General features: G+C 44.1%; 1 protein-coding gene across 11 annotated transcripts in view; it reads right to left on the bottom strand.

The window, feature by feature from the left end:
- The window catches only part of LOC139265737 (protocadherin-11 X-linked-like), a 578,096-nt gene that overhangs the window by 387,426 nt on the left and 171,501 nt on the right, over positions 1-19,169 (bottom strand). For 2 of the 11 annotated variants that reach the window (XR_011593618.1, XR_011593617.1), the window contains one exon: positions 3,798-3,960. The exons of the other annotated variants lie outside the window; for them this stretch is intronic. The gene's annotated coding sequence lies outside the window, so the exon portion shown is untranslated. The remainder of the gene's footprint in view (positions 1-3,797; positions 3,961-19,169) is intronic. 11 annotated transcript variants of the gene reach the window in all.

Genomic DNA, 19,169 nt, shown 5'->3' with positions numbered 1-19,169 from the left:
ATCCTTTTAGGCGTAAGGGCCATTACTAACTCCCTCTTGAATATATCCAATGAACTGGCATCAACAACTCTCTGTGGTAGGAAATTCCACAGGTTAACAACACTCAGTGAAGAACTTTCTCCTCATCTCAATCCTAAATGGCCTACCCCTTATCCGAAGACTGTGTCCCCTGATTCTGGACTTCCCCGGCATCGGGAACATTCTTTCCGCATCTAACCTGTCCAGTCCCGTCAGAATCTTATATATTTCGATGTGATCCCCTCTCATCTTTCTAAACTCCAGTGTATAAAGGCCCAGTTGATCCAGTCTCTCCACATATGACGGTCCTGCCACCCTGCGAATCAGTCTGGTGAACCTTTGCTGCACTCCCACAATAGCAAGAACGTCTTTCCTCAGATTAGGGGACCAAAACTGAACACAGTATTCCAGGTGAGGCCTAACCAAGGCCCTGTACAACTGCAGTAAGACCTCCCTGCTCCTATACTCAAATCCACTAGCTATGAAGGCCAACATACCATTTGCCTTCTTCACCACCTGCTGAACCTGCATGCCAACTTTCAATGACTGATGTACCATGACACCCAGGTCTCATTGCACCTCCCCTTTTCCTAATCTGCCGCCATTCAAATAATATTCTGCCTTTGTGTTTTTGCCCCCAAAGTGGATAACCTCACACTTATCCACATTGGACAAATACATGGCAGATGCAGTATACTCACCTAACCTGTCCAAGTCACCCTGCAGCCTCTTAGCGTCCTCCTCACAGCTCACATCGCCACCCAGTTTAGTGTCATCTGCAAACCTGAAGATATTACATTCAATTCCTTCATCCAAATCATTAATGTATATTGGAAAGAGCTGAGGTCCCAGCACTGAGTCCTGTGGCACCCCGCTAGTCACTCCCTGCCATTCTGAAAAGGACCCGTTTGTCTCGACTCTCTGCTTCCTGTCAGTTCTCTATCCACGTCAGTACATTACCCCCAATGCCATGTGTTTTGATTTTGCACACCAATCTCTTGTGTGGGACCTTTTCAAAAACCTTTTGAAAGTCCAAATACACCACATCCACTGGTTGTCCCTTGTCCACTCTACCAGTTACAGCCTCAAAAAATTCCAGAAGATTTGTCAAGCTTGATTTCCCATTCATAAATCCATGCTGACTTGGACTGATCCAGTCACTGCTTTCCAAATGCGCTGCTATTTCATCTTTAATAATTGATTCCAACATTTTCCCCACAACTGATATCAGGCTAACCGATCTATAATTACCCGTTTTCTCTCTCCCACCTTTTTAAAAGTGGTGTTACATTACCCACCCTCCAATCCATTGGAACTGATCCAGAGTCAATAGACTGTTGGAAAATGATCACCAATGCATCCAGTATTTCTATGGCCACTTCCTTAAGTACTCTGGGATACAGGCTATCAGGCCCCGGGGATTTATCGGCCTTCAATCCCAATTTCCCAAACACAATTTCCCGCTATATAAGGATACCCTTCAGTTCCTCCTTCTCACTAGACCCTCGGTCCCCTCGTACTTCCGGAAGGTTATTTGTGTCTTTCTTCTTGAAGACAGAACCAAAATATTTGTTCAACTGGTCTGCTATTTCTTTGTTCCCCATTATAAATTCACCTGAATCTGACTGCAAGGGACCTACCTTTGTCTTCACTAATCTTTTTCTCTTCACGTATCTTTAGAAACTTTTGCAGTCAGTTTTTATGTTCCCGGCAAGATTCCTCTCATAACCTATTTTCCCCCTCTTAATTAAACCCTTTCTCCTCCCCTGCTAAATTCTAAATTTCTCCCAATCCTCAGGTTCGCTGCTTTTTCTGGCCAATTTATATGCCTCTTCCTTGGATTTAACACTATCCTTAATTTCTCTTGTTAGCCACGGTTGAGCCACCTTCCCTGTTTTCTTTTGCTCCAGACAGGGATGTACAATTGTTGAAGTTCATCCATGTGATCTTTAAATGTTTGCCATTGCCTATCCACCGTCAACTCTTTAAGTATCATTTGCCCGTCTATTCTAGCCAATTCACACCTCAAACCATCGAAGTTTCCTTTCCTTAAGTTCAGGACCCTGGTCTCTGAATTAACTGTATCACTCTCCATCTTAATAAAGAATTCTAAAATATTATGGTCACTCTTGCCCAAGGGGCCTCGCATAACAAGATTGCTAATTAGTCCTTTCTCATTACACATTACCCAGTCTCGGACGGCCAGCCCTCTAGTTGGTTCCTCGACATATTGGTCTAGAAAACCATCCCTAATACACTCCAGGAAATTCTCCTCCACCGCATTGCTACCAGTTTGGTTAGCCCAATCAAGATGTAGATTAAAATCGCCCATGATAACTGCTGTACCTTTGTTGCACGCATCCCTAATTTCTTGTTTGATGCTGTCCCCAACCTCACTGCTACTGTTTGGTGGTCTGTACACAACTACCACTAGCGTCTTCTGCCCTTTGGTATTCCGTAGCTCCACCCATACCGATTCCACATCATCCAAGCTAATGTCCTTCCTTACTATTGCATTAATTTCCTCTTTAACCAGCAATGCCACCCCACCTCCTTTTCCTTTCTGTCTATCTTTCCTAAATGTTGAATATCCCTGGATGTTGAGTTCCCAGCCTTGATCACCCTGGAGCCATGTCTCCGTGATGCCAATTACATCATATCCGTTAACTGCTATCTGTGCAGTTAATTTGTCCACCTTATTCCGAATACTCCTCGCATTGAGGCACAGAGCCTTCAGGCATGTCTTTTTAACACCCTTTGTACCTTTAGAATTTTGCTGTAATGTGACCCTTTTTGCTTTTTGCCTTAAGTTTCTCTGCCCGCCACTTTTACTTTTCTTCTTTCTATCTTTTGCTTTGGCTCCCATTCCACTTCCCTCTGTCTCCCTGCATAGGTTCCCATCCCCCTGCCATATTAGTTTAACCCTCCCCAACAGTGCTAGAAAACACTCCCCCTCGGACATTGGTTCCAGTCCTGCCCAGGTGCAGATCGTCCAGTTTGTTCTGGTCCCACCTCCCCCAGAACCGGTTCCAATGTCCCAGGAATTTGAATCCCTCCCTTTTGCACCTCTCCTCAAGCCACGTATTCATCTGAGCTATCCTGTGATTCCTACTCTGACTAGCACGTGGCACTAGTAGCAATCCTGAGATTACTACTTTTGAGGTCCTACTTTTTAATTTAACTCCTCGCTCTCTAAATTCGACTTGTAGGACCTAATCCGGTTTTTTTTAACCTATATCATTGCTACCTATATGCACCACGACAACTGGCTGTTCACCCTCCTTTTTCAAAATGTCCTGCACGCACTCCAAGACATCCTTGACCCTTGCACCAGAGAGGCAACATACCATCCTGGCGTCTCGGTTGCGGCCACAGAAACGCCTATCTATTCCCCTTAAAATCCAATCCCCTGTCACTATAGCTTTCCTACTCTTTTTCCTGCCCTCCTGTGCAGCAGAGCCACCCACGTGCCATGAATTTGGCTGCTGCTGCTCTCCCCTAATGAGTCATCCCCCTCAACAGTACCCAAAGCGGTGTATCTGTTTTGCAGGGGGATGACCGCAGGGTACCCCTGCACTACCTTCCTTCCACTGCGCTTTCTGTTGGTCACCCATCCCCTATCTGGCTGTATACCCTTTTCCTGCGGTGTGGCTAACTCACTAAACGTGCTATTCACGGCATCCTCAGCATCGCGCAAGTCATAATCAACGTATTCACTGAGGCATTCAAAAGCATGGGCCTTACGCTAAACATCGGTAAGACAAAGCTCCTCCACCAACCTGTCCCCGCCGCACAGCACTGCCCCCACGCAGTCATCAAGATCCACGGCGCAGCCCTGGAGAATGTGGACCATTTCCCATACCTCGGGAGCCTTTTAACAAGAGCAGACATTGACGACAAGATTCACACCGCCTCCAGAGCGCCAGTGTAGCCTTCGGCTGCCTGAGGAAAAGAGTGTTCGAAGATCAGGCCCTCAAATCTGCCACCAAGCTCATAGTCTACAGGGTTATAGTAATACCCTCCCTCTTGTATGGCTCAGAGACTTGGACCATGTACAGTAGGCACCTCAAGTCAATGGAGAAATACCACCAATAACATCTCTGCAAGATACTGCAAATCCCCTGGGAGGACAGACGCACTAACGTTAGCGTCCTCAACCAGGCCAACATCCCCAGCATTGGAGCACTGACCAGATTTGATCAGCTCTGCTGGGCAGGCCACATTGTTCGCATGCACGAAACTCCCAAGGCAAGTGCTCTACTCAGAACTCCTTCACAGCAAACGAGCCAAAGGTGGGCAGAGGAAACATTACAAGGATACTCGCAAAGCCTCCCTGATAAACTGATACATCCCCACTGACACCTGGGAGAACCTGGCCAAAGACCGCCCTAAGTGGAGGAAGTGCATCCGGGAGAGCGCTGAGCACCTCGAGTCCCATCGCCGAAAGTATGCAGAAATCAAGCGCAGGCAGCGGAAAGAGCGTGTGGCAAACCTGTCCCACCCACCTTTTCCCTCATATCTGCCCCACCTGTGACAGGGACTGTGGTTTTCGTATTGGACTGTTCAGCCACCTGAGGACTCATTTTTGGATGGAATCAAGTCTTCCTCAATTCCGAGGGCCTGCCGATGATGATGATGGAGGTGCAGTAGTCCACTAGTTGGCTCTACAAAACTTCTCCCTCCTTTTTGAAGAAGTTAATCAGAACAAATTAATCAATCATTGCACATGATGTTATACACAACTCTCGGTATACATTTCTCAGATGGAACCCATTTTATGTTTCCAAATTCTACTAACACAAACAAAAGATATGATGTTATTTTCAATATTTACAGATTAAACTTAAGCACTAATTTTCTGAACAAAACTTTGCAATCTTGTTGCAGGACTTTGACTCATTCTAGGCTGAGCCTGAGGAGAGTTTTTCTCCAATATAACACTGTAGCCAAATTTGGGGGGAACTTTCCATAATAATTCAAAAGACCCCAAAATGATCTATGTTCAGAGATATTCTTGGGAGTGGGTGCATTTCTGATTTGATCCAACTTTTCCTTGGTTGGATGTAAATTATCTTTGTCTACTCTGTGCCTCAAGTACTCCACTGAGTTTTGAAATATATCACATTCATAATCTGTGCTTCTCTAGCCGTTTGAGCACTTCATTCAACACTTCATTATGGATTTGTCTGTTTGATGCTGAAATGAGAACGTCATCTAAATAACACAATACCCCTTCAATCCCTTGCAAAATTTGGTTCATCACCCCCTGGAACATGGTGGGGGCGGACAACACTCCAAATGGTAGCCTATTGAACTATAGGCCTAGATAAGTATTTATAGTCAAGCATGACTTGGACTCCTCATCTAACTCAAGTTGTAGGTAGACGTTTCTTAGATCTAACTTTGAAAAGATGGGATACTGTTTGGTGACATTTTCTTTCAATGTAAATTTCACTTCCACATGAAAAATCTTATTCCAATTCAGCTTCAGTGATTGCAACCAATTTCTACCTATCAAGACAGGCTTGTCCCCTGCCATTACTATGAGATGCTAGCTCTGATACTGATCCTTGTATTTCACTGGTATGGTGACACTTCCTACGACTCAGATTAGCTCTCCTGAGTAGTTTCGCAGCTCGATCTTCGATTTGTCTAGTTGAAAATCATGCAACTTGTCACGATAGAGCGATTCCAGTACTACGCTCACGGATGCACCAGTGTTGATTTCCATGGGTACCCTGGTTCCTGTGACTTCTACTTGGATGATGATATTTTGTGAATCGCTGTTCGATATCTTTGTGCTTCTGATAACGTGAATCTCTAGAAGCTCCTCATTCTGCTGCTTCTCTTCAATGTAGTGTCTGGTGATTTCTACTTCTATCATTGGCCGTCAGTTTACTCTTCAGTTGGCATGCCTTCGGAAGGTGCCCAGTTTTCTTGCAGTAGAAATACTCTGTCTTCCTATATGGACAAATTTGAGTGAGGTGTTGTCCCAGGCACCTATAGCACATCTTCAATGTGCTGTTACCTTGGAACCCAACTACATTTTACCTTTAGCCTACAGCCGATTCACCTCATATGGCTGATGACCGGAAATGGCGCAGAATTTTTGGGAGTATTGGTCGGCCATATCCATTGGCATAGAAACATAAAAACATAGAAACATAGAAAATAGGTGCAGGAGTAGGCCATTCGGCCCTTCGAGCCTGCACCATTCAATAAGATCATGACTGATTATTCACCTCAGTACCCCTTTCCTGCTTTCTCTCCATACCCCTTGACCCCTTTAGCCATAAGGGCCATATCTAACTCCCTCTTGAATATATCCAATGAACTGGCATCAACAACTCTCTGCGGTAAGGAATTCCACAGGTTAAGAACTCTGAGTGAAGAAGTTTCTCCTCATCTTAGTCCTAAATGGCTTAACCCTTATCCTTAGACTTTGTCCCCTGGTTCTGGACCTCCCCAACATCAGGAACATTCTTCCTGCATCTAACCTGTCCAGTCCCGTCAGAATTTTATATGCTTTTTTATGAGATCCGCTCTCATCCTTCTAAACTCCAGTGAGTACAGGCCCAGTCGATCCAGTCTCTCCTCGTATGTCAGTCCTACCATCCCGGGAATCAGTCTGGTGAACCTTCGCTGCACTTCCTCAATAACAAGAACGTCCTTCCTCAGATTAGGAGACCAAAACTGAACACAATATTCCAGGTGAGGCCTCACCAAGGCCCTGTACAGCTGCAGTAAGACCTCCCTGCTCCGATACTCAAATCCTCTAGCTATGAAGGCCAACATTTGCCTTCTTCACCGCCTGCTGCACCTGCATGCCAACCTTCAATGACTGATGTACCATGACACCCAGATCTCGTTGCACATCCCCCTTTCCTAATCTGCTGCCATTCAGATAATATTCTGTCTTCCTGTTTTTGCCACCAAAATGGATAACCTCACATTTATCCACATTATACTAGATCTGCCATGCATTTGCCCACTCACCTAACCTGTCCAGGTCACCCTGCAGCCTCTTAGCGTCCTCCTCACAGCTCACACCGCCACCCTGCTTAGTTAATCTACAAACTTGGAGATATTACTCTCAATTCCTTCATTCAACTCATTGATGTATATTGTAAAAAGCTGGGGTCCCAGAACTGAGCCCTGCGGCACCCCACTAGTCACTGACTGCCATCTGAAAAGGACCTATTTATCCCGACTCTCTGCTTCCTGTCTGCCAACCAGTTCTCTATCCATGTCAATACATTACCCCCAATACCATGTGCTTTAATTTTGCACAGCAATCTCTTGTGTGGGACCTTGTCAAAAGCCCTTTTGAACGTCCAAATACATCACATCCACTGGTTCTCTCTTGTCCATTCTACTTGTTCATTTACATCCTCAAAAAATTCCAGAAGATTTGTCAAGCTTGACTTCCCTTTCATAAATCCATGCTGACTTGGACCAATCCCATCACTGCTTTCCAAATGTGCTACTATTTCATCTTTAATAATTGATTCCAACATTTTCCCCACTACTGATATCAGGATAACCGGTTTATAATTCCCCTTTTTCTCTCTCCCTCCTTTCTTAAAAAGTGGTGTTACATTAGCTACCCTCCAGTCGATCGGAACTGATCCAGAGTCGATAGACTTTTGGAAAATGATCAACAATGCATCCACTATTTCTAGGGCCACTTCCTTAATGCTCTGGGATGCAGACTATCAGGCCCCAGGGATTTATCGGCCTTCAATCTGGCAGGCAGTAACTAGTGGGGTGCTGCAGGGCTCAATGCTGGGACCCCAACTATTTACAATATACATTAATGATTTAGATGAGGGAATTGAGTGTAATATCTCCAAGTTTGCAGATGACACGAAACTGAGTGGTGGCGTAAGCTGTGGGGAGGACGCTAAGAGGCTGCAGGGTGACTTGGACAGGTTAGGTGAGTGGGCAAATGCATGGCAGATGCAGTATAATGTGGATAAATGTGAGGTTATCCACTTTGGGGGCAAAAACACGTAGGCAGAATATTATCTGAATGGCAGCAGATTAGGAAAAGGGGAGGTGCAACGAGACCTGGGTGTCATGGTACATCAGTCATTGAAAGTTGGTATGCAGGTACAGCAGATAGTGAAGAAGGCAAATGGTATGTTGGCCTTCATAGCTAGGGGATTTGAGTATAGGAGCAGGGAGGTCTTACTGCAGTTGTACAGGGCCTTGGTGAGGCCTCACCTGGAATATTGTGTTCAGTTTTGGTCTAATTTGAGGAAGGACGTTCTTGCTATTGAGGGAGTGCAGCGAAAGTTCACCAGACTGATTCCCGGGATGGCAGGACTGACATATGAGGAGAGACTAGATCGACTGGGCCTGTATTCACTGGAGTTTAGAAAGATGAGAGGGGATCTCATAAGAACATAAAATTCTGACGGGACTGGACAGGTTAGATGCAGGAAGAATGTTCCCGATGTTGGGGAAGTCCAGAACTAGGGGACATAAACTAAGGATAAGGGGTAAGACATTTAGGACTGAGATGAGGAGAAACCTCTTCACTCAAGAGAGTTCTTAACCTGTGTAATTCCCTACCGCAGAGAGTTGTTGATGCTACTTCATTGGATATATTCAAAATCGAGTTAGATATGGCCCTTATGGCTAAAGGGATCAAGGGGTATGGAGAGAAAATGGGAAAGGGCTACTGAGGTGAATGATCAGCCATAATCTTATTGAATGGTGCTGCAGGCTTGAAGGGCTGAATGGCCTATTCCTGAACTTATTTTCTATGTTTCTATGTCTATGTTTCTATCCTTCCCGAGTGTTGAATACCCCTGGATGTTGAGTTCCCAGCCTTGGTCACCCTGGAGACATGTCTCCGTAATCCCAATTATATCATATTCGTTAATAGCTGCCTGCGCAGTTAATTCGTCCAACTTATTCCGAATACTCCTCCCATTGAGGCACATAGCCTTCATGTTTGGCTTTTTAAACACATTTTGTCCCTTTAGACTTTTGCTGTAGTGTGGCCCTTTTTGATTTTTGACTTGGGTTTCTCTGCCCTCCACTTTTACTTTTCTTCGTTCTGTCTTTTGCTTCTGTCCCCATTTTACTTCCCTCTGTCTCCCTGCATACGTTCCCATCCCCCTGCCATATTAGTTTAATCCTTAGTTTTACCTTGGATTTTTAAGCTTTTCTGCAAAACGAAGAGCTAGCGACAGCCCCGTTAAGCAGGATCATCCCCCAACAAAAATTTCAGCTTGGGAATCCGAAAATCGCATCCTGGCGAATGATACTTAAAGGGTTGATGGTGGATAGGCAATGGCAAACATTTAAACATGATATGGATGAATTTCAACAATTGTACATCACTGTCTGGAGTAAAAAATAAAACGGGGAAGGTGGCTCAACCGTGGCCAACAAGGGAAATTAAGGATAGTGTTAAATCCAAGGAAGAGGCATACAAATTGGTCAGAAAAAGCTGCAAATCTGAGGACTGAGAGAATTTTATAATACAGTAGAGGAGGACAAAGGGTTTAATTAGGAGGAGGAAAATAGATATGAGAGGAAGCTTGCTGGGAACATAAAAACTGACTGCAAAAGCTTCTATAGTTATGTGAAGAGAAAAAGATTAGTGAAAACAAACGTAGTCAGATTCAGGTGAATTTATAATGGGGAACAAAGAAATGGCGGACCAGTTACAAAATACTTTGGTTCTGTCGCCACGAAGGAAGACACAAGTAATCTTCTGGAAATACTACGGTACCGAGGGTCTAGTGAGAAGGAGGATCTAAAGGAAATCCTTATTAGGTGGGAAATTGTGTTAGGGAAATTGATGGGATGGAAGGCCGATAAATCTCTGGGGCCTGATAGTCTGCATCCCAGAGTACTTAAGGTAGTAGCCCTAGAAATAGTGGATGCATTGGTAATCATTTTCCAACAGTCAATCGAATCTGGATCTGTTCCTATGGACTGGAGGGTAGCTAATGTAATACCACTTTTTAAGAAAGGAGGGAGAGAGAAAAAGGGGAATTATAGACCGGTTAGCCTGACATCGGTAGTGGGGAAAATGTTGGAATCAATTACTAAAGATGAAATAGCAGCACATTTGGAAAGCAGTGACTGGATCGGTCCAAGTCAGCATGGATTTATGAAAGGGAAATCCTGCTTGACAAATCATCTAGAATCTTTTGAGGATGTAACTGGTAGAGTGGATAAGGGAGAACCAGTGGATGTGGTGTATTTGGACTTTCAAAAGGGCTTTTGACAAGGTCCCGCACAAGAGATTGGTATGCAAAATTAAAGCACATGATATTGGGGGTAGTGTAGTGACATGGATAGGGAACTGGTTGGCAGATAGGAAGCAGAAAGTCGGGATAAACGGGTCCTTTTCAGAATGGCAGTCAGTGACTAGTGGGGGGCCGCAGGGCTCAGTGCTGGGACCCCAGCTCTTTACAATATACATTAATGATTTGGATGAGGGAATTGAGCGTAATATCTCCAAGTTTGCAGATGACACTAAGTTGGGTGACGGTGTGAGCTGTGAGGAGGATGCTAAAAGGCTGCAGGGTGACTTGGACAGGTTAGGTGAGTGGGTAAACATGTGGCCAATGCAGTATAATGTGGATAAATGTGAGGTTATCCACTTTGGTGGCAAAAACACGAAGGCAGAATATTATCTGAATGGCGACAGATTAGGAAAAGGGAAGGTGCAATGAGACCTGGGTGTCATGGTACATCAGTCATTGAAAGTTGGCATGCAGGTACAGCAGGCGGTGAAGAAGGCAAATGGTATGTTGGCCTTCATAGCTAGGGGATTTGAGTATAGCAGGAGGGAGGGCCTACTGCAGTTGTACAGGGCCTTCGTGAGGCCTCATCTGGAATATTGTGTTCAGTTTTGGTCTCCTAATCTGAGGAAGGATGTTCTTGCTATTGGGGGAGTGCAGCGAAGGTTCACCGGACTGATTCCCGGGATGGCAGGACTGACATATGAGGAGAGACTGGATTGACTGGGCCTGTATTCACTGGAGTTTAGAAGGATGAGAGGGGATTTCATCGAAACATATAACATTCTGACAGGACTGGACAGGTTAGATACAGAAAGAACGTCCCCAATGTTGGGGAAGTCCAGAACCAGCGGACATAATCTAAAGGATAAGGGGTAAGCCATTTAGGACTGAGATGAGGAGAAACTTCTTCACTCAGAGAGTTCTTAACCTGTCGAATTCCCTATCACAGAAAGTTGTTAATGCCAGTTCATTGGATATATTTCAAGAGGGAATTAGATATGACCCTTACGGCTAAAGGGATCAAGGGGTATGGAGAGAAAGCGGGAAAGGGGTACTGGGGTGAATGATCAGCCATGATCTTATTGAATGGTGGTGCAGTTTCAAAGGGCTGAATGGCCTACTCCCGCACCTATTTTCTATGTTTCTTCGCCAATCTGAGATATTTTGAGACACAGCTAATACACACACTTGTACAAACATGGCTGCTGATTAAGAACGGAGAGCACATGGCTTTATTGTTATTACATCAGTAGTCCACTAGTTGGCTCTACAAGAGTCAATGATTGATGTTTATCCCCCCGATATAGCAATGTTTCCAAATAAGTTATTTAATATATCACTTATTTGTGTAACACAATAAATAAAACATATATGATCACATTTCAACAAAGAGACAGGTTGGATGACCTACAAAAAGAATCTGCATGCCCTCTTAGCTGCAAGCTGCATGATCCAGAGGGGAAAGAGACAAGATAAACAACTTGCATGTATACAACAGTCTGAATGTAGAAATATGCCAAGGCACTTTGCAGAGGCATAAATAGAAAAAAATGGACGCTGAGACAAAGAAGGAGATATTAGGCGGGGTGACCAAAAGCTTGGTGAAAAAGGTGGTTTGTAAAGGAGAAGGAGGAAGGGGAGTTCAGAAAGGAAATTCCAGAGTGCAAGTTCTAGACACAGCCACCAATGGTGGGATAAAGGGAAGAGGGGATGGTGATTGTGGTGGTGGTGGGGGAATAGAAACATAGAAAAAACATAGAAAATAGGTGCAGGAGTAGGCCATTCGGTCCTTCTAGCCTGCACCGCCATTCAATGAGTTCATGGCTGAACATGCAACTTCAGTACCCCATTCCTGCTTTCTCACCATACCCCTTGATTCCCCTAGTAGTAAGGACTCCATCTAACTCCCTTTTGAATATATTTAGTGAATTGGCCTCAACAACTTTCTGTGGTAGAGAATTCCACAGGTTCACCACTCTCTGGGTGAAGAAATTCCTCCTCATCTCGGTCCTAAATGGCTTACCCCTTATCCTTAGACTGTGTCCCCTGGTTCTGGACTTCCCCAACATTGGGAACATTCTTCCTGCATCTAACCTGTCTAACCCCGTCAGAATTTTAAACGTTTCTATGAGATCCCCTCTCATTCTTCTGAACTCCAGCGAATACAAGCCTAGTTGATCCAGTCTTTCTTGATAGGTCAGTCCTGCCATCCCGGGAATCAGTCTGGTGAACCTTCGCTGCACTCCCTCAATAGCAAGAATGTCCTTCCTCAGGTTAGGAGACCAAAACTGTACACAATACTCCAGGTGTGGCCTCACCAAGGCCCTGTACAACTGTAGCAACACCTCCCTGCCCCTGTACTCAAATCCCCTTGCTATGAAGGCCAACATGCCATTTGCTTTCTTAACCACCTGCTGTACCTGCATGCCAACCTTCAATGACTGATGTACCATGACACCCAGGTCTCGTTGCACCTCCCCTTTTCCTAATCTGTCACCATTCAGATAATAGTCTGTCTCTCTGTTTTTACCACCAAAGTGGATAACCTCACATTTATCCACATTATACTTCATCTGCCATGCATTTGCCCACTCACCTAACCTATCCAAGTCACTCTGCAGCCTCATAGCATCCTCCTCGCAGCTCACACTGCCACCCAACTTAGTGTCATCCGCAAATTTGGAGATACTACATTTAATCCCCTCGTCTAAATCATTAATATACAGTGTAAACAGCTGGGGCCCCAGCACAGAACCTTGCGGTACCCCACTAGTCACTGCCTGCCATTCTGAAAAGTCCCCATTTACTCCTACTCTTTGCTTCCTGTCTGACAACCAGTTCTCAATCCATGTCAGCACACTACCCCCAATCCCATGTGCTTTAACTTTGCACATCAATCTCTTGGGTGGGACCTTGTCGAAAGCCTTCTGAAAGTCCAAATATACCACATCAACTGGTTCTCCCTTGTCCACTCTACTGGAAACATCCTCAAAAAATTCCAGAAGATTTGTCAAGCATGATTTCCCTTTCACAAATCCATGCTGACTTGGACCTATCATATCACCTCTTTCCAAATGCACTGCTATGACATCCTTAATAATTGATTCCATCATTTTACCACTACCGATGTCAGGCTGACTGGTCTATAATTCCCTGTTATCTCTCTCCCTCCTTTTTTAAAAAGTGGGGTTACATTGGCTACCCTCCACTCCATAGGAACTGATCCAGAGTCAATGGAATGTTTGAAAATGACTGTCAATGCATCCACTATTTCCAAGGCCACCTCCTTAAGTACTCTGGGATGCAGTCCATCAGGCCCTGGGGATTTATCGGCCTTCAATCCCATCAATTTCCCCAACACAATTTCCCGACTAATAAGGATTTCCCTCAGTTCCTCCTCCTTACTAGACCCTCCGACCCCTTTTATATCCGGAAGGTTGTTTGTGTCCTCCTTAGTGAATACCGAACCAAAGTACTTGTTCAATTGGTCCGCTATTTCTTTGTTCCCCGTTATGACTTCCCCTGATTCTGACTGCAGGGGACCTATGTTTGTCTTTACTAACCTTTTTCTCTTTACATATCTATGGAAACTTTTGCAATCCGTCTTAATGTTCCCTGCAAGCGTCTTCTCGTACTCCATTTTCCCTGCCCTAATCAAACCCTTTGTCCTCCTCTGCTGAGTTCTAAATTTCTCCCAGTCCCCGGGTTCGCTGCTATTTCTAGCCAATTTGTATGCCACTTCCTTGGCTTTAATACTATCCCTGATTTCCCTTGATAGCCACGGTTGAGCCACCTTCCCTTTTTTATTTTTACGCCAGACAGGAATGTACAATTGTTGTAGTTCATCCATGCGGTCTCTAAATGTCTGCCATTGCCCATCCACAGTCAACCCCTTCAGTATCATTCGCCAATCTATCCTAGCCAATTCACGCCTCATACCTTCAAAGTTACCCTTCTTTAAGTTCTGGACCATGGTCTCTGAATTAACTGTTTCATTCTCCATCCTAATGCAGAATTCCACCATATTATGGTCACTCTTCCCCAAGGGGTCTCGCACAACGAGACTGCTAATTAATCCTCTCTCATTACACAACACCCAGTCTAAGATGGCCTCCCCCCTAGTTGGTTCCTTGACATATTGGTCTAAAAAACCATCCCTTATGCACTCCAGGAAATCCTCCTCCACCGTATTGCTTCCAGTTTGGTTAACCCAATCTATGTGCATATTAAAGTCACCCATTATAACTGCTGCACGAGGCCAGAGCCAGAGGAAGGGGAAGTTTGGGGGTCTGGGGGGTTACATTTATAGAGCTGAAGGATACGGAAGAGCAAGGTCATAAAGGAATTTATACATGTGGATGAAAACTTTAAATAGGAGATGCCAGGTGACCACAGTAGGTCAGCGAGGACAGGAGCAAAGGGTGAGCGGGCCTTGGTGCGGGATAGGATATGGGCAGCAGAGTTTTGGATGTACTGAAATTTACAGAACGTGCAGGATGGGAGGCTGGCAGGAAAAGCATTGGAATAGTTGAGTATGGAGGTGACAAAGGCACCAGTATCTTTATTTAGGTAAGGGAAAAATCAGTGTTCCTGCTCCTGTTCACTATTGCATTTGTGTGGAAATCAAATGAGGGTCGGATCGGGCTCTGTTGTGGTATTCCCGGCAGTCAGATAGCCATATGACTGTTGAAACTGAAATATAAAAAATGGCCACGTGGCCAAAGTACCAGAGGGTGACAGTCATCTATGGAACCGTACAAGGACTCAATGCCTTCAGGAGAGGAGGGGAGGAAATTTATACATTAGTCTTTAAAAATGCTTTAAGATCCATCATAGTGGTAATTTATGTAGAGCCAGTTAGTTAGCACATTTCAGATTGCAGCTACTCTAATGTCGACTGCCTCCCGACTGAGATTTCTTAATGATATATTCATTCATAGGATGTGGGCGTCACTGGCAAGGCCAGCATTTATTGCCCATTCATAATTGCCCTTGAGAAGGTGCAGGGTTTGCAATCTTATACAAAAGGTTTGATTGTATTAAAGAACTGAGATTCGGTTTGATGTTGAAGGGACAACATTTTGATTGTAGTATGTTCACTTAATTATGTTGAAGCAATTCTGGAGGCAAGGCTGGAGGCAAGAAATAAGATGCTCTCAGATCTATGAAGAAAGGGCTTCACACAGCTGGCAAGATGTGTAATTGAATAACCAGATTTTAATCATGCAAGCATTTATTGAATACTAAAAGTTCCTCATTTTTAAAATAAGCATTGAATTAAAGTGTGTTTGTCTGTTCATTTTATAATGAAATGTTTCAAAATTTGTCAACAATTCATTAATCAGCCTTGAATTGCCAATGGTCATTCAGTTCACTGGCATTGTATTAATGCCTTTTCTTGCTTCCGGTTTAAAAGCACACTCATGGACACGTTTGCTTTGCATAAGGCATTGTCAATACAAACTATTTTCTTGTTGTGAATGCTGCATATATCGTGAAAACTCTAGCTGCAGCTTTTGGTCACTATTTACATGCTTGATTTTAGTTTCAGGTACACACGAGCACGCTTGATGAAGGGATTTAGACAGTGGAATGTAATTATTCTGAATTGTTTCAGTCTGTCAAAATTCAAGCTTTGGTTTTTACATACTGTACTGTAACCTTAGGCTATCACAAATTAATTTTGTACTCGTGCTTGAACGCATAGAGAAAGACAAATTCTCCAAGTCTAGAGTTTAATAGATTAGGTGAGTTTTTTCTTTAATTGAAAGCATTTTATGAATTATCAATTAATGTTTCTTTGAAAGTCTTGAATGATTAAACTTTAATGAGGACAGACAGTTTTCACACAGCTGTCTATGATTTATATTGTTTCTTCTGTTTACACTGGAAAAATGGAGTAAATTTAGATTGAGTTGTTTTACATTAGCTGTTCTAGTCTCAGACCAAGTCTTTTACATTTGAAGAGAGATATTTGAAGAATTTGATTTGAATAAAAGCGCCCAGAGATAACTTTAAAGGTGTTTGGAACAACTTTCCTTTAATGATTGAAAAAGCACTTTTTCCCCAAGCCATTTGTTAGTTATTACATTCAATACCCTAAGACCTTCCTCTCATCTGTGTGTACAGGGAAACCAGCAGAAGGGGTTATGTTTCAGTACCCGAGCATTGTAAAAAAATCTGTTCTTTCACAATGCAGCACTTGTTACATCAACTATACGTATATAGATACATACAGACCTGTCATAGGGCCTCACATTTGTGCGCGCTCTGAAGGGGAGTTAGTAAGAGACCGAGCCATCCATAAATCAGTTGCCACAGCAACAGCACAGCCTCTCCACAAGTCAGTATGACTGCATCCAGTTTTCCATGGTCATTTTGTATACTATAAATATGGGGGGGGAATAAAATACTGCCCAGTAGGACATGGAGTGATGAAGTGGGCTGCAGCACCATCCTTATGCAAAATATATTGGAGCACCAACACAGAACATCAGCAGTGAGGAAGGTAGGTTCAAATGCTCACAGGACCTCGGCTGCTGTATGCAAGTATTCAGTGGACTCCAGGCACCTCCTCGCGTGCAGGGAGGAAACAGTAGTCTCCATGATATTGTCAAACATCTTCTAGCAAGCAGCCAACAGCAGCAATGGAAAAGGATTGGAAGCAGGTCCACTGCCAGATCCCTTGGCTACAGTTTTGAACCCATCTCCATAAAAGTCTCCATACTCTGCTCGCTCTCAAGGTCCCACATGAAATGAAGTTGACCAGACTCAACTTAGCTCAGGGTAATCACAGGTCCACAACACAATGCTACTCATAATACAGCAATCTCTCTTTGACAGGCCACAAAATGGCTAGGGCAGCAGCAGCATTGTCCTGATCAATATTTATGTCTCAACCAACGTCACTAAATCAGATTATATGGCCATTGTTCTTTGTGCCCACTGGCTACCCGCGTTTCCCTTATTATAACAGTGACTACACTTCAATAGCACTTTATTGGGTGTACAGCAAGGTTGTGAAAGGTGCTATATAAATACAAGTCTTTCTTTCAGGTGGCTTTTGAAGTGTATGTGGAGGTGATGGTGGGGAGGGTGAGGGTTAAATCAGAGTATATTATTGGAATAGATTAGAAAGAGCTTTACACAGCTTATGTTCTATGCTTCACTTGACCAGGAAGTGTTTGATGCGAACAAATGGTGCAAAAATGGAAAAGACTCTCAATAGATGAGCAAATATTCATAACATTTTAAATTCTTTTAACATCAGATCATTAAGTCTAATGTCACCCCAAGTGGGATGACACCTTCTCAACAACTGTAGAGCGTTTTCAACTAAAGGAAAAATTTGCAGAGCTACTGGAAAAGAGCAGGGGAGTGAGACTAATTGGATAGCTCTTTCAAAGAGCCGGCACAGGCAAGGTGGGCCAAATGGCCTCCTTCTGTGCTGTATGATTCTAACTAAATCAATGGGTGCAGCATCAATCGGATTTTGAATGGCCCAAGCATAAAACTACCATTGCAACTTTCATTTCTCAATTTTCTCCAGTGACTTATCCAACAACAACAACAACAACTTGTATTTATATAGCATCTTTAATGTGGTGAAACGTCCCAAGGCGCTTCACATGAGTATTATGTGATAAATATTTGACAGCGAGTCACATAAGTAGAATTTGTGCAGGTGACCAAAGCTTGGTCAATGAGTTTTAAGGAGCATCTTGAAGGTGGAAAGAGAGATAGAGAGGTGGAGAGGTTTAGGCAGGGAGTTCCAGAGTTTGCAGCCTAGGCAACAGAAGGCACGGTCACCAATGGTTGAGCGATTATAATCAGGGATGCTCAGGAAGGTAGAGGAGCATAGACATCTCAGGGGGCTGGAGGAGATTAAGGATGAGAATTTTGAAATCGAGGCGTTGCTTAACCGGAATCAAATGTAGGTCAGCAAGCACAGGATCGATGGGTGATCGGGACTTGGTGCCAGTTAGGACACGGACAGCCAATTTTTGGATCACCTCTAGTTTACGTAGGGTAGAATGTGGGAGGCCAGCCAGGAGTGCGTTGAAATAGTCAAGTCTAGAGGTAACAAAGGCATGGATGAGCGCTTCAGCAGAGGAGGAGCTGAGGCAAGGGCGGCGACAGGTGATGTTATGGAGGTGAAAATAGGTGGTCTTAGTTATACTACGGATGTGTAGTCAAAAGCTCATTTCAGGATCAAATATGACACCAAGGTTGCAAACAGTCTGGTTCAGCCTCAGACAGGAGTTGGGGAGAGGGACGGAGTCAGTGTCTAGTTTGTGGTGGGGACCAAATGCTATGACTTCGGTCTTCCCAATATTCAATTGGAAAAAAGTTCTGCTCATCCAGACAGATGTCAGACAAACAGTGTGACAATTTAGAGAACTGGTAGTCAGGTAGAGCTGGGTGTCATCAGCATACATGTGGAAACTGACGCTGTGTTTTCGGATGATGTCACCAAGGGGCAACAGGTAGATGAGAAATAGGGGGCCAAGGATAGATCCTTGGGGGACACCAGAGGTAATGATGCGGGGGCAGAAAGAGAACGCATGGCAAGTAATTCTCTGGCTACGATTAGATAGATAAGAATGGAACCAGGCAAGTGCAGTCCCATCCATCTGGATGACAGTGGAGAAGCGTTGGAGAAGGATAGAGTGGTCATCCATGTCAAAGGCTGCAGACAAGTCAAGAAGGACAAGGAGAGATAGTTTGCCTTTAGCACAGTCATAAAGGATGTCATTTGTGACTTAGATGAGAGCCGTTCGATACTGGGGCAGTCATGGAAACCGGATTGGAGGGATTCAAACATGGAATTGTGGGAAAGATGGGCTCAGATTTGGGAGGTGACAACACGTTCAAGGACTT

The sequence above is a fragment of the Pristiophorus japonicus genome, chromosome 6 (assembly GCF_044704955.1).
Source record: "Pristiophorus japonicus isolate sPriJap1 chromosome 6, sPriJap1.hap1, whole genome shotgun sequence".
In the NCBI taxonomy this organism is placed as follows: Eukaryota; Metazoa; Chordata; class Chondrichthyes; family Pristiophoridae; genus Pristiophorus; species Pristiophorus japonicus.
This window is presented reverse-complemented; position numbering and strand designations above follow the sequence as displayed.